This window comes from Neltuma alba, unplaced genomic scaffold, assembly GCF_004799145.2.
Source record: "Neltuma alba isolate B1F8T4 unplaced genomic scaffold, ASM479914v2 tig00006870_pilon, whole genome shotgun sequence".
Taxonomy (NCBI): domain Eukaryota; kingdom Viridiplantae; phylum Streptophyta; class Magnoliopsida; order Fabales; family Fabaceae; genus Neltuma; species Neltuma alba.
Window position 1 is genome coordinate 19,634 of NW_021634606.1, and position 12,968 is coordinate 32,601.

Below are 12,968 nucleotides of genomic sequence, written 5' to 3' on the forward strand. Positions count from 1 at the left end.
TCGAGATATTATCGGGCATTACCGTATGCGTCTCTAAAATTTCAGGCACTTAGCTCGATTTACACTTGATCAGACCACTTAACCTAGGCCTTGTTTCTACATTAAAACGAGCGAACAGGAAGTGAACAACAATGGCGGGCAAAACATGGTTACAAGCCGAATGCCAAATACTGAAAGGTGAACTTGCTGGTACCAAGGGGGAAAAGCAAATCATGGTTCACCCAAGGGGGTGTTGCAAATGCTTTTGGAAAATATTTTTTTATTACTCATATTATTTCATATATATCTAAAAAAAATATTTTTATATTTACTTTATATATGTAAAATTACTTTTTAAAATCATAATTTTATTTATATCCAAATATCTTAAATTAGAAGAGGACGAAGGCCTGCTTAACGTCAAAAACAGTGAAAAGAGGGCAAACTTGTATATTCATCCAATGTTGTAATTTCTAACCGCATTCAATACGCTTCTTGGTATTTCCCTCGTTTTGATTGAGACTTGAAAAGGCTTCTTTTTTCCCTCCCCGAGTGAATGAAAGAAGATCAATTGAAACAGTTTATAAATAGTTTATAAGTAGTTTGTTAATAATAATTTACAGAATACAAAATAACTATAACAAAAAAATTTTTATTTCAATTTATATAAAATATATTTATAAAAGATTTTTTAATTCTTCCCAAACAAATCCTGAACTGAAAATCTTCCAACAAGTCCTTCGATTTTGCGAGCATTCATCGACCATCACAAGCACGGGGCCATTAGGGGGGAATTGCACCAAGGGCTTGTGGGGCCCGCCTCTGGCCCCCCCCGAACTCCTTGGTTATTGCAATTTGCACGTCAGATCCTGCGAAAGAACCGTACATGATGTATCTCTGTACTTATCTTTGTGAACATGGTGGATTGTATGAGTAGTAAAAACAAAAAAAAACAAATAGAGTTACTACATGTGAGTTATAAATACATTATATAATTTTCAAAATCTTTTTAATTAATATTAGAAAATTGTGGAGTTAATACCTGTAAATTTGACGGTTATCAATAAATTCACGCAAACTAGTCTAGTTCCCGTGAAAAAATGAGCTGTTTTTTTTTTTTTTTGCCAACGAAAAATGAGGATGATAATTCACAGAATCACAGTTAGTGCGGTTAATTATACTATTCCGTTCTTAATTATAAAATTTTTTGGCCAAATTATGCTTTTTAAGAAAACAATTAAAATTAGTTAAAAGTAATTAAATATGTAATAATATAATTTTTTTTCAAATATATCCCTAATAAATATAAGAGAATAATAATGAGATAAATAGAAAAAGAATGAATATATGAAATTTATTAGGAGGTAAAATAGGTAACAATACATTAAATATTCAGACAAATTCTAAAAAGACTTTAAATCTATTATAAAAGAAAATCTTATAATTAAAAACGGAAGGAGTACTCGTAACGATGAATCACAGATAAAATGAACATTTTTTAGCTGATATTTTCAACATTCATTTCAATTACATTTATTTATGGTAAAGATTTGGAGCAGCATCTGGATAACAGTCTGTGGTGACTCAGTACTCAGTTCTAAAATATACCTATTATAATTATAATAAATTGTAAGTTATAATTCAGTATAAAGAGCCATGATCGAAGCAGGACGAGTCATTGGCGCAAACAAACTGAGTAACACAGCGATAGCATTCGGGTCGACGACGCACAGGCATCATCGCTACGTCATGCTGTAGGTGCGGCAGGTGCTACAACTGGAAGTCGCACTTTTCAACTGTGAGGTTATGCAGGCTTGATTATGGGAAGCATGATCTAACGGGATTAAAATCCTCGCATTGTGAGCCCATCCTCAGGTTCTCCATGCTTCTCTAATTATTAGATTAAGTTCTACATTATCTGAGTGGTATATATCACACTGTGGGAGCTGAAATGCCGATGGAAGTGCAGATTCTTTGATTCTAATTTCTCTGAATTTTCTGAACAATGTTGTTGCTGTTGTCTTTAATGGGTTTATGTCGCTTTGATGGAGCATAATTGGTAATCAGCAGTTGAGCTTTTTTTTTTTTTTTGGGTTGCAATTCCAATTGCTAGTTGGTTCTTGCTGCTGCAAATGAATGATGAAGAAGAATTTGAAGGGAGCTGTGAATTGAAGTGTCTTGCTTAACAATATGACAGAAATTTGGCCCAGACATGTGTTTCGTTTTTATGGGAGCTAGATTCATATTCTTATAAATGTAGTTGCTATTGCTAGAGTTTCAATCTCTTCTTTGTGAATTTGCTTGCTTCAGTCTATCTGATGCATAGGTATATTTTTCTGTTGACTATTCCGGTCCTGCTTTTAGATTAATCCTAATCATGGCATTTTACAATTTTCTTCTGATTTTTATTTCATCCCAGGGAAGTATTTTCATGATCATTTTTCGCAATAATTTCTCTTGGGTTTACTTTTATATTGGACGCCTAATTTAAAGATTTTTTTTTTTTGGGTCACAGAAAGAAGAGATCTTGCAAGAAGCTTCTTACTAAAAGGTTTATGCTTAGAATGGCTTACTCTCAAGGAGAGAAAGTCACTTGCAAAGTCAGCTCAGGGAATATGATTTTTCAGCCTATATTGGAAGATGGTGTCTTCCGATTTGATTGTTCTGTAAACGATAGAGATGCAGCATATCCAAGTATTTCTTTTGCAAATAGCAGAGATAGAGAGATGCCAATCACAAGTGACAAAGTTCCTTCATATATTCCTACATTTGAATGTCTTCTGGGGCAGCAGATTATCAAACTCGAGGTTAGCTACTCTCATTTTTGGCATTGGATCTCATGGCTGTTGTCTTTCATATTTTTGGCATCGTATTGTAGTTTAGTTACCTTCCTTACATTGTGCCAGGTCCCTCTTTCTTCTGTTAGGTTCTTTTCTTTTGCATGATATGCTTCTTATCCATTTCCTCTACCTTCAGAAATAGACTGAATTTGCTTCTGATACAGCTGCCTCTAGGTAGGTACTCCCTTTATGGCACTGGAGAAGTTAGTGGACAGCTTGAGAGGACTGGGAAGAGAGTACGTCATGTCCCTTTTTTGTTTTTCAACTTATTAGAATTTAACTTGTCATCTTGGTGCTTATATATTAAATTCCATTCACAGGTTTTTAATGGAACACAGATGCATGGTTTTGGTCCTGAAACTACGTCCTTGTACCAATCACACCATGGGTGTTAGCTGTCTTTCCAAATGGAGAGGCACTGGGAATCTTGCTGACACTCGCTTTGTCTTTATTTCTTTTATGGTTGCTTCTATGCTTCTTCAACCTGACTTTATGTCTATTTATGCTTGTCAACCTTTAAGGACTTTTATATTTACGTTTTTAATATTAATGTGTTATGTTCATGAGCAGATTGATCTGAGGAAAGAATCAACAATACAATTTAATGCTCCCTCCTCCTACCCTGTCATTACGTTTGGTCCATTTGCTTCACCAACTGCTGTTTTGATATCTTTATCTCATGCTATCGGTAATTTTCTGACAAATTATATTGTGATCCATAGTGCTTCAGACCCCAGAATGTCTCAATGATGAGCAATATCTCTTATATGTACAATTGTAACACCATATCATTGTAGAGGGGAGTTGACCTAAGATGAATTTTTGCAACTTCTTTCTTTTTGAAAGGGACAAGGTCTTGCCTGTCTTGTGGATCATTGAGAGGAATTCCATATTGATAAAAGACATAGTACCCATTTTATCATGTCTTGTAAACATCTTAGGCGTATAGAGCATCATATTAGGTAGGAGTTCATCAAAATCCTTGTTTCAAAGTGAAGACAACATTTATGTATATTTAATACAGAAAGTGTGCAGTTTGTTGTTTGATGTTACGCTATACGTACTATTATTTTCTTTGTTAGAGTTGCTGCATGTTTAGTTTCGTATTGGATACCACCAGTTAGATGCTTCCCCCCAAAATCATGATTTTGGTTATTTTTAAAATGAAACTACATAAGCACCTGATCATCGGTTATTTATGTTTTAGTTACTTAGGATGATAACCCGTGTTTAATATTTAGAGTTATATGCATATGCTAGAGGTAAATTGGAATCTTCAAAACATTTTCATAGTGACCCCAATGTAATCAGTTCGGTGGTGGAACCGTGGAAGAAAGATACTTCCTTATGATTTCCTCCTCTTTTTCAGGAACTGTGTTCATGCCCCCAAAATGGTCATTGGGTTATCACCAATGCCGTTGGAGCTATGATTCTGACAAGAGAGTTTTAGAGGTACTGTTGTTCTCGGTCTCTGACCTATGGTGATCTTAATGAGTATTGCTTTTGTATGACAATCTGATGATGACATTTTTATCACGTGATGCGTTCCTGTACCAAGGCTGAGCTCCTTATGCTGATATAATGTGCGAAACAATTTTTTTTTCCCCTCCCTTTTCTTACACATAACTTTTTTGCCCTTTTGACTCTTTGTTTGGACGAGCACATAGAATTTTCTTTCAAATTTTAATCATGTTTTCATTTTAAAGTTATGTAAGATATCTCGGTGTATCAGATTCATTATGAATCATGCATGCCTGGAATTGCCTGACATCATATTCAAACTGAAAGAGTATGGACGCCCTTTTACCTAGATTTTTATGCTTTTGGGGATAACACACATTTTAAAAAGAACACAATTCCAAGAAACCTAGGCTGTTGGGAATATGAAATTCGTGCTCAAATATGTAAAATTTCTGCCCTACGAAACAAAGAACACTGTTTAATCTTGAATAATTTTCAAGTTTCTTACCTAATAAGGCTTTCTAGTCTTAGTATTCCTGTAGGCCTCATACCACATATCACATGTAGCTACCTAGACATCCAAAATAACTAGGAACATAGCATTGTCCACGTTACTCAGCTTCTTGCATAATTTACAGTTGTGCGTTTTACGTTTTAACTTTCTATGGGTTGTTAAATTTTAAAATGCACATGTATATTTCTTTGATTTGTGGTCAACTTACATTTGAAGGTTGCAAGAACATTCCGGGAGAAGACCATACCTTGCGATGTGATATGGATGGATATAGATTACATGGATGGATTTCGATGTTTTACCTTTGATAAGGTATGTTCTTATGCTTTTATCCTCTTTAGGAGCTAAATTGGTTTAGTATTCAGTAACTTATTTCCTCCCCAAAGATCAGGTTGGTAATAAATTTAATGAATCATGTTGTATCGGATCTTTAGAAAATGCGTCCTGATTCATACAGTGATGAGTGATGCTGTCCATTAGGCAAAAAAAAAAAAAGAAGTGATGCTGTCCATGTTTCACATACAAGAAGGATCTCCTCTCTAATTTGTGCAAGGTGCTCAGTACCTAGAAATAGTGATGAAAGCAAGAGAAGAGAAGGAGGGAGGAGGAAGGAGAACTTTTTTCTTGCCTTTGGGGTTGAGTGGGGTGGGGTGGGGAGGTGTATTTAGAAATCAGAGGGTGAAGGGCCAGGAGGAGGATAAGGAGGAGAATGCCAGTGAAAGATAAGTCAGAATTCTAAAACAACATTTTCTTCAATCCGAAAGTGCCTTATAATCTTTTTATAGTGCCCTAATGACCTTAAAAGTAAAAGCACAATGCAAAAAAACAAAATAAATTACTATTACTAATATATTAATTTATAATCTTATATGTATTTTTTAAAAAAAATTAATATTTTTTCCTTATCTCTTCCATTCTCGTTCAAGTATCCTTACCTATGACCTGTTGTTTTGGGTTGGCTATATTTTTCAGGAGCGTTTTCAAGATCCCAAGTCTTTAGTTAAAAACCTCCATGATAATGGTTTCAAGGCTATTTGGATGCTTGATCCTGGGATTAAACATGAAGATGGGTATTTTGTCTACGATAGTGGTTCTAAAAATGATGTTTGGGTTCAAAAGGCCGATGTAACACCTTTTATTGGTAAGTTCTCTCTACATATGTTACCATACTCCTCCTCCTCCTTCTGTGTTGCCTGAAGTACATCTATTCATATTTAGGGGAGGTGTGGCCTGGACCTTGCGTCTTCCCAGACTATACACAGTCTAAAGTTCGTGCTTGGTGGGCTAATTTAGTTAAAGATTTCACTTCCAACGGTGTTGATGGTATATGGAATGATATGAATGAGCCTGCTATCTTTAAGGTATTCCTAGCCACTGACTATCTAGTGAAAACGATATCTTATCTCCCTATCTGCTACTCTTTCTCTGTATTGTTTCTTAACGTTTCTTCTTTTCCAGGTTGTTACGAAAACAATGCCTGAAAACAATGTTCACAGGGGAGATAGTGAGCTCGGAGGCTGCCAGAACCATTCTTTTTATCATAATGTACTATTCTTTAACTTTGATAATGATTATGGACTAGCATTTCTTTTCACAATAACCTTGTATTGGACCACCATACAAGTAGGATGTAATTTGGTCATATGGGATTCTGTTGTGTGTCTTGATTTTGATACTAATTTTATAACTTTATGGTTGTTGATAATTTTGCTGTGGCTTAGGTATATGGCCTGCTGATGGCAAGATCAACCTATGAAGGCATGAAATTAGCTAATGAAAAGAAGCGTCCATTTGTTCTTACTAGAGCTGGATTTAGTGGCAGCCAAAGGTATGCTGCAACCTGGACGGGGGATAATCTTTCAAAGTGGGATCATCTCCACATGAGCATCTCCATGGTTCTTCAGCTGGTAAGAATATTTCCCTTGAGCAACATTTGCTGCTGGCTTTCTCCTGTTTAGTGGAGCAGCTTTCAGGAAGATTGGTTCAAGTCTGTATGCGCCTATGAGATTCTTGTTCATGATTTTTGTTTTGTTTCATGAATTTTCAAGTGTGAGATATATGTTGTGTGAAGACTCAGTATAGCTTATATTTCTGTATGTAATTGTATAGATATGTGTAGTGGAACAGAAATATTATTATTGCAAGTCAATATCGTCTGTATTTTCTATAACTACTTGAAAGTCATGCTTCTTAATTCTTATATTCAGGGACTCAGCGGTCAGCCGCTTTCAGGGCCTGATATTGGTGGATTTGCTGGAAATGCGACCCCTAAGCTTTTTGGAAGGTGGATGGGTATAGGTGCCATGTTTCCCTTTTGCCGTGGGCATTCTGAAAAAGATACTGCTGACCATGAGCCCTGGTCTTTCGGAAAAGAGGTCTGTTCATTTTTGGCTAAATGAAATATAAAATCAAATCTGGGTTTTATTAATTAGGTAATAAGTAAGTCCATGTCACATGGAGCCAGAATGTAGGAAGGCTCTAAAGTTGATATTGTTCATAGCTTTGGGTGAGTTTATGGAAAAATAAATAAAATATTTCTCTTGCATTTATTTCCTGCTTTATGTTTTGGTGTATGTGGTATGCAAAAATGATTTTTTCTGCCACTTGGTAACATGGGCCAGGTGAAGCAAAGCACTTGGTTACTTTCATGGTCACATAGTAAAAGCCTGCAAATTTACCTGAGACAAACAATTGGAGGGTTTGGCGAAATATCATCGGATGTTATTTAACTAGGAGGTGAAGTATGTTTAGGAATAGGGGGACATCGATAGGTTCTCTGATGAGCAGAAGTCATGGAGTAGTAATAAGATTTAGATCCGAAGAAGGTAAATTATATATAAACATGATTGAGAGTAGGACTATAACATTTGTACCCCTGTTGATATTAGATGTATCCTTGGAAAATGCAGCTTTTGGATCAAACTTATCTAGGTTAATGTGTTGTTCATGGACGAAAAAAAAGACAGTTATTCTGAGGTAAAACATAAAATGTTCCTTGGGAAAAGAAGAACATGGTTTTACCACACACAACTGAAAATGGAGGTCTGTTGATTAAATATACGCTGTAAGAATTGCATCACTTGGAAAAAAACCGTTTTTGCACATTCATATCAACATCAAGGCGTAAGTAACTAACTAACTAAAATTATAATATAAATCATGGAACTTCTAAATATTAGCTCTTTTTAACACGACCATATTATTTATGGTTATTTGTTGTTCTTCCGACTTTGTTTGCTGCTAGCTCTGTATTCAATGCACTTAGCATCCTGTACATTGGGCATCATTAACTCTAGTTAATGTTAAATAGTGTGAAGAAGTTTGTCGATTGGCATTGAAGAGGCGCTACCACCTTTTACCACTTATCTACACGCTTTTTTATTTCTCTCATACAAGCGGCACTCCAGTGGCAACCCCTACTTTCTTTGCTGGTGGGTTCTTGTTCATTGACTACTTGAAGTTTCTCTTGTTTAGTTGATGAATTTCGACCTTTCTTTGAAGAACATACAACTTATCTATACCTTGATATGGCAGATCCGAAAGATCCAAGCTTGAGGAAACTTGAGGATTCTTTTTTGCTGGGCCCGGTTTTAGTATATGCAAGGTTCTTCCACTGCCTTACTCTGTTCCATCATCAATCTAGAGGAGTGTCAAATTGTTGAGCAGCTCCTTTTTTTTCTGCCTTTTTGTTTTTTAATGTCTTGGTGGGAAGTAGGTCGGTTTTCCTAGTGCTATTATGTACGCTACTAGGTTACTAGGTTTCTGCCAACTTGCCACCACTTTTTGGTTAAAATTATGACTTTTTACTTGTTGAAGAAAGGGGGATAGTGAATGAAATTTACCTCTACTTTTGATAAAAATTATATTGAATTCACTAGTCTTCACTGTAAATCCACATTCAGTGACATTAATATTCATCCTCCTTTTTATAGGCGGAAAATGTTGCATTCAATAATAGCTGTGTACACAGGAATTATACTATTTTTCAGTTATCTATCGCCATATTCTCAATGTCTATTGACAACTACTGCTAGCTTCTGATGTTTTCCTCCCATGTTGGATTCTGTATCTTATTGTCTCTCATTAAAGTAGATTGCACCTTATCTGATATGGATGCTATTGTCTGAAAATGTAATGTTGTCAATATTTATTCCTCCTGTGAAATCTATACAAGCATTGTGGTCTCAGGACCTGTTATGTTCCTCGTTTAGATTGCTGGACTTTCAGCGTTTGATATTCCCATTTTGTGTATAAATGTACTGATACAACTTCTTTCATTATTTTTTCCAACTTCATCAGAACCTCACCCAGCCAAGGGTTGAATAACTTGGAGTGTGCAATGCCAAAGGGTATATGGCTGGGTTTTGATTTTGGTGATGCACATCCGGTACTACTACTTGTTTTATTTGATATTTGTTTTGTTGTATTGTTATGTACCAAATCCTTTTTTCCTTCTAATTTTCACCATTTTGGGGATATGCCAGGATTTACCAGCTTTATATTTAAAAGGTGGCTCAATTATACCTGTCGGCCCTGCTATTCAGCATGTTGGCGAAGCCAATCTATCAGATGACTTGACACTTCTTGTGGCTTTAGATGAGCATGGTAAGTCCACTGTCCATAAATTCATTCCTTCTTTTTTTTTTTTTTAAATGCCACCATCCATAAATTCATTCATGACTTGGCAATTGACAAAGCTTTCATGAAAACAATTAATATGGTCTTTACTCTTCAGATTAATACTTTACTTACAGCAGCTCTAAGGATAATATTAATTATTGACAGGGAAAGCTGAAGGTTTCCTATTTGAGGATGATGGTGATGGATTTGAATTCACTAAAGGCGAATACTTATTGACCCATTACGTGGCTGAACTTCAATCATCAGCTGTTACTGTGAGTGTACACAAAACTCAAGGATCATGGGACAGACCAAAAAGACGCCTGCATGTTCAGTTATTGCTTGGTGGGGGTGCAATGGTATGAGGTTCCCTTTTGATAGGAAAGACAAAGAATATGCAATTTTAATATAGTTGTAAACTGTGAGAACATCCTCGGTTAATTCATTTTAATTTTTGCTGCATCCCTGACTCGAATACTTATATCGAGTTGAATTTACTGAGCAGCTTGACACATGGGGAATGGATGGAGAAGTTCTGCAACTAATGTTGCCTTCAAAAGAGGAGGTATGTCAGCTGGTATCTACTGGTGAGAAGCTATACAAGAATCGACTGGGTATGTATTCCTTCGAAAACATTTGAAGCTTATATTATGCCTATAAGTTCTATTTTCTTGTTCAACCTTTTCTCCGCTGTTACAATCTTTGTCCTCCTGTTACAGTCTTTATCCTTTGTGCTCACTAGTTTTTTGTGTCTAATGAATGAGATTAACTTATGCGTCACAACATATTTAAAGACCCTTGCTTCTTTAAGGGATTGCAATGTCCAAATAACTTTTTCATGATATCAATTCCTTTTTAAGATGTGCTATGTTCCCTCAACATTTTGCAGACAATGCTATTCAAATTCCTGATGTGGAAGGGGTTTCTGGACCGAAGGGAACAGAGCTGTCAAAATCTCCCATTGAATTGAAGAGCGGTGGTTGGGATCTTAAAGTCGTCCCCTGGATTGGGGGCAGAATCATCTCCATGATGCACACTCCTACCGGTAGAATTGATTTTTTGTCATCAAGTTATCTGAGTTTTTCTTACAAAGACCAAAATTTTTTATTTTTTAGAATAGAAATGTACATACAGTTCGTTTAACTTTTTATTTTTTGGTAATAACAGTTCATGTAACTTCCGCCGTTTTGAAGTTCCCGTTTCTTAGATTTCCTCTTGTGTAACATTGCTGCCATTAAGCGTGAAGAATTTTTCCCTCTCGTCTGAATATGTACATAGCATATCTTAAGTAGTCAATCTGGATATGTTCCTTAGTAATTATAAAATTCCTCTTTGGATGATAGTTCCTGAAACGTTGGTGGTTTTTGTTGTATCCATATTAAATGAAAAAGGTGTCAGGTTTCCTCATGCCAACTAGATGTACTATTTTATATTGTTTGTAATATTTTTCTAAATTGCTTGATGATTTACGATTGATATCCATATTAAAATAAAGGGTGTCAGATTTTCTTATGCCAACTAGATCTACTGTTTATATTGTTTGTAATATTTTTATAAATTGCTTGATGATTTACATTTTGTTCGCAGGCACACAGTGGCTCCATAGCAGGATTGAGATCAACGGGTATGAGGAGTATAGTGGTACAGAGTATCGTTCCGCTGGGTGTACTGAGGAGTACTCTGTTATTGAGTAAGTCTCCTTTCCGCATGTCGTTGTTGAGGAAATTTCATTGCTGAAAAGCTGCAGAATCCACTGTACATCCTTGCACATAGTTTCAAACCTTGAGAAGTTGTCAGGGTTTTGTTTACATTTCTTCTTGTTTTCATCTTTTGCAGTCGTGAACTTGAACATGCAAAAGAGAAGGAATCTCTCCTATTAGAGTGTGATATTGGTGGGGGATTGGTTCTCCAAAGGCAGATTTATTTTCCAAAGGATGCTACCGAAGTTTTCCGGATAGACTCTAGCATATTGGCTCGCAGTGTTGGTGCTGGTTCCGGAGGGTTCTCAAGGTTTTATCTGACAGCTTCTCTCTGATACAGACATCAGTAGCATTACATATATGATATAATAAACATCAAGCTGAATTTATCTCGGCATTTGTCTGTGTGACAACAGTAGCTTCTCTCTGTGTACAAGATCTGTTTTTCACTGTGTTGTGCACTGAACCAGCTCATCAATTTCATTTTCTTTGTGACAGCGTGTAGTCTTAATTTTATACATTTTTTACCACTCTTCAGATGTTCTAAATTATGAGTGCTCCCTCATATTTACTGTAGGTTGGTCTGCTTAAGAGTTCACCCAACATTCAATCTCTTGCATCCCTTAGAGTCTCACGTCTCATTTACTTCAGTCGATGGATCAAAGCATGAAGTCTTTCCAGAATACGGGGAGAAATCTTTTGAAGGGGACCTTCTTCCTAATGGTGATAATCTAAATTTATTTACCATTTGACTTACCCATTACTACCCAGAAATCTTTTGACGGATCAAAGCATGAAGTATAATGCCTTTTTTTTTTCTTAAACACTCTTTCGTTTTGTCTTGTTATATCTGTCTAAGCTTCTTCGTTTTTTCCCAAAAAAAAAAAAACACGTCTTTAAATATTTCTGGATAAAAATTCTCATGGTGACTGTGATCTCAGGTGAGTGGATGCTCATCGATAAGTGTCTTGGTCTGGCACTGGTCAACCGATTCAATGCAAACGAGGTATTCAAGTGTCTTATTCACTGGGAATCTGGGACTGTCAACTTGGAGCTTTGGTCAGAGAGCAGGCCTGTTTCGAAGCAGTCACCCTTGAGAATTGCTCATGAATACGAGGTTGTCAGAATTCCATGATTATTCAAATGGTCACTGCATGAATGGTTGAAATATTCATAACAGGACAGGACTCTGTGTTAAAATCACTTATTATTATCTTTCTTTTTTTTGGGTGAAGAAAACGCTTTTAATTTAGGACGTTTGTTTAAATGTTTAGAAATAATCAGAATCTAAATAAATAAATAAATTTCTGATTATTTTGAGAAGTTATTTCAACTAGCTTTTAAAAATTAATGAAACCGGTATATGATAAACATATTTATTTTTACAATCTAAACAAACATGCCCAAATGACCTTTCTCACGTATTGCTCGCAAATAGAAGAACACGTCGCAAAGGATTTGTCCATATATTTTGAATGCTTTCGCAATTTGTCTGATATTTTCAATTAAATTTTAGAAGGAAAAAGAATCTGATAAACGAAAATGGCCGAAGCCAGTTGGCAACGTAACTCAATTATGAAGTTTTAAAAAATGATACACTATTTGACAAAAGCCTTGTCACAATCCATGCTTGAATATTTTCGTCACAAAACTTTTAATGTGTTGGACATCATCTTTTTTTTTTTTTTTTGAAAATTTAAATTTAGGTAAAACTTAATATTCACTAGAATTAGAATATATCTTCATGTTCAAAAAGCATTAAAGGAGATATTTACAGATTGTCTGTCAATAAGATCTTGAGTAGCATCATCCATTTTGATGATCCAAATTATAGCTTACATTCCTTTGTAATGT

At 35.6% G+C, this 12,968-nt stretch overlaps 1 pseudogene; it reads left to right on the forward strand.

The window, feature by feature from the left end:
- Positions 1-1,743: 1,743 nt before the first annotated feature.
- LOC114751354 (alpha-glucosidase 2-like) lies at positions 1,744-12,441 on the forward strand (annotated as a pseudogene).
- The last annotated feature ends 527 nt before the right edge of the window (positions 12,442-12,968 follow it).